This window comes from Anopheles aquasalis, chromosome X, assembly GCF_943734665.1.
Source record: "Anopheles aquasalis chromosome X, idAnoAquaMG_Q_19, whole genome shotgun sequence".
In the NCBI taxonomy this organism is placed as follows: Eukaryota; Metazoa; Arthropoda; class Insecta; order Diptera; family Culicidae; genus Anopheles; species Anopheles aquasalis.
This window is the reverse complement of record NC_064876.1, coordinates 7,417,871-7,421,486: the sequence shown is the minus strand read 5'-3', so window position 1 is coordinate 7,421,486 and position 3,616 is coordinate 7,417,871.

Sequence of the window (3,616 nt, the reverse complement as noted above, 5' to 3'; positions counted from 1 at the left end):
AGCGGTCCTCAGATGTAATCTTGGCATTGTTTACAGGATTAAACGTTCTATTCATGAAGGGCCAAGGCCTAGGAAACACGTTAGTGATCGGCAACGATCTGAGCGCACTGAAAAAGAGGTAGGATACGTCAGAGCAAAAGTTAGCTAAATCCAGTGCAATCCATATGAAAGCTTGCATAAGAGACGAATATCTCAAGATCCTGCCTGCATCGGTTGGCCAAATATGACCTAAAAGCAACTTCTAGTGCTACGGTGAAGTGTTATTTAATAGTAGGAAGGATAAAACAGCTTTAGACAGGATAAAACATAGTTTGAAAATGGCACCAGTTTTCATAAAATCCAATACTAAAATGAATATTGATGTTTATATCACTTTTTTGAAGAAACAAGTTTTAGCATTGATTAAAGCAAACTTCAAAACACCAGAAAATGTTGAGTTTCAGCAAGATGGAGGCCCCTGCGATACATCTTAACGGTCTGAAACATGGTTGAAGGAAAACATGAATTTTTGGTCGAATGATTTATGCCCTCCAAGCGGTCCTGAATTAAATCGGTTGGGCTATTCAATATGGGCGTTTGTTCGACCTAAGACCTGTGAACCATAACACCATACACGGTTGGTTCGCTGAAATCGTTTATCATCAAAGCCTGGTCTTCTAAGTTGGACACCTATTTTACCGAAGGTGTTCTCGAATTCGTAAGCGCTTTGTGAAATTAATTGAGAAAACAGGCCGACAAACCCACTCATTTTGTTTGTTTTTGATAAACAAAGAAATATAGAGCGAATGAAATACTTTGAAACAGTAGAAAATTTAAAAAAAATGGCTTTAAACTTCAATAAAAGATTTTCTCATTTTTTTATGGTACACCCTGTAGAATGTCCCCTTTGTATGGGCCATTGGTCTGGGGCGGATCATCCGGACCTACAGAAAAACATTCCGTTGGTGCCAGTAATTCATCAAGTCCTCATACATTTCTGTTTGCGTGTTCTATGACAGGAAAGAGGTCTGCGATGATCCAGGCTATACCAGTGGTCCATAGAAAGGGGGCGTTCTACGATGTTACATCAACTAAAAACATGGTTCACGAAAAATCGGCCCATTTTCTTTCAGTTTGTGATAGCCGAATGAAATAAAGTGCGTTGAGTAGCTAAATCCTACCTCTACGTTGGCGTAGAAAATTCAATACCTTATCTCAAACCGTTTCGTCAGGAAAAATCCAATCTCATCACTTTCAGAACGCACCATGTATATTGATCTCTGTGGTCTACGAAAATGCCCTAAAACCTTTTCGATGAATATTACTGTATAATTTACTCATATGTTAAGAAAATAACACTATACGAACCATTTTTAATCAGTTTGAGAAATAATAAATAATTTAAATTGCACATAAAAGGTTTCAAAATATGTTGATTATTTTTCTCCTATTGCTCGTTGAAAAGCTCAAACGTAATGAATTTTTCAACAAAATGTTGTATTTTATCTAATTAACAATTGATAAACACGGCAACATGAATAAATGTTGATAAAAAGTGTAGTTTTGTGTTTATAAACATAGCACATGTGCATAGCCAACGTGTGGGGTACCCGGGTACCCGGGTGCCACTGGGCGGGTGGTAATTTCATCGGGCCATAATTGCTTTTAAATATGAGTTATCAAAACAATTTCAACGCCAATTCGGCTTGAAATGAGTTGTACTTTGGGGATCCGGAGTTTCGTAAAAAAATATTGACGGGAAGGCATTCATTTTTTCGTTGAAACTTGAAATGGGTACCCGGGTACCCGGGTGCCCAACCGAGGGTTAAGAATTACTGGGGTGCTGTGCTAAAATGATCAGCAATGATTTAAAATGGAAAGCGGAGGCAAAAACTAGAGCCGGCAGCCATGCAAGTCTCCGAAGACTGGCTGAAAGATAGTGAACATGTCCAGGAGAGATCCAACAATCACTTCCAACAGGATTAGGGATGCATTGGACTTGTCTGCGAGCACAGTAACAGTCAGGGGACGATTAATAGAAGCTTGTCTGTACGCACGAAGTCCCCATAAAGTACCCTTGTTGACGAATCAACATTTTTTTTAGTTGGTATCTTACGGATACGAATCAACATGTTGCTAATCGTCTTAAGTTTTCAAAAATCTACGTCAACTGGTGACGAAAAATGGCGCAATGTTTTGTGATCTGATAAATCCAAAATAGTGTTGCTTGGATCAAAATACCGTCGTTAGTACGTAAGACGTCCATTTGCCACAGAATTTCAACCACGGAATACGGTAAGGACATTGAAACATGAGGAGGCCAATGTAATAGTATGGGGATGTTTTTCCTCCTATATTGCCTGGCCATTTTATCGTATACCAGGCATCATAGACCATCATGCATACACCAGAATCCTTGTCTAGGTCATGCTTTCTTATGCTGAAGAAGAAATTCCATTGAAATTATTATTTCAACAGGATAATGATCCTAAATATACTAGTGAACGCGTAAAAGCGTGGATTCAGCCGAAGAACATCGAGGTTATGGAGTGGCCAGCGCCGTCTCTTGATCTCAATTCCATTGGGAATCTATGGGTAGATGTCAAATGTGCTGTTTCGGAAGCAAAGCCGATGAAAATGGAAGAGTTTTGGTCAGTAAATCGTGGGCTGCGATCCCTGTCCCTCGATGTCAAAGACGTGGGAGCTCTATGCCTAAGCGATGCGCCTCTGTAATCAAGAATAAAGGCTATTCTACAAAGTATTGAAGTGGAAAAAACAATATCAGTACCACGGAACCTTTTTTTCTTTTCAAATTTGATATTCTCGAGTGGAAATACTAGGAATGGTGAAACACTGCTATTTTTTTGAACAGCTACTTTTTTAGTTATTTTAAAATTGCTCTTAGTAATAGGCTGATTTTAAAAAGTAAACTATGCATTCTTGTTTAGTTTTGTTCCTTTTTGTATACACAACAAACAGATTTCGAATCGATGCATGAATTATCATTTTATGTTACTTTTTAGCTTTTGAACCAGCCACTGCTATTATTTTGAACACAATTGAAGGATCGCAGGATGTCGATGTTGCTCAGCCGAGATCGTCGCTGAGGGTACGACGCCGCTGATGGTGCTGGATGTGCGTTGAGTTGGGTAAAACTCGCCGTTTATGAAGCGCAGGATCGCAGGTCTTTTTTTTCTCGTTCAGTCGGGACGAGCCCGTATTTATTGTACAAAATACAATGGCCCCGCTTCCCTCGCTCTCAGCCCCTGGGAGCTTTACAGGTGTTTTGCTTCCCAGGGGCCGTAGGAGGATCGCAGGTCTGGTTCGGCCGGATCGTCGCTGTTATTCTTACTGGCGTCGCTGGTGATGTTGAACGAGCGTTGGGTTTTTTAGGAAAAAACCCGCCGTTTAGGATGCGCAGGATCGCGGGTGTTGTTGCTGTACTCTGGATGTCCAGTGTTCGCCGTTCGTTGTGATGAAGCCTCGGTTCAGGGGTAGGCTACGGGTAAACTAGGCATACGTGAAGCGTCTAGTCAGTGCAAAACGAGCGGGACGCTTCACAGACATCAATCGTAGGGGTAGTAGTTCGATAGGCGTTGCCTGTATTTGTTATCATTTAGCCGCAAGACGGTATGAA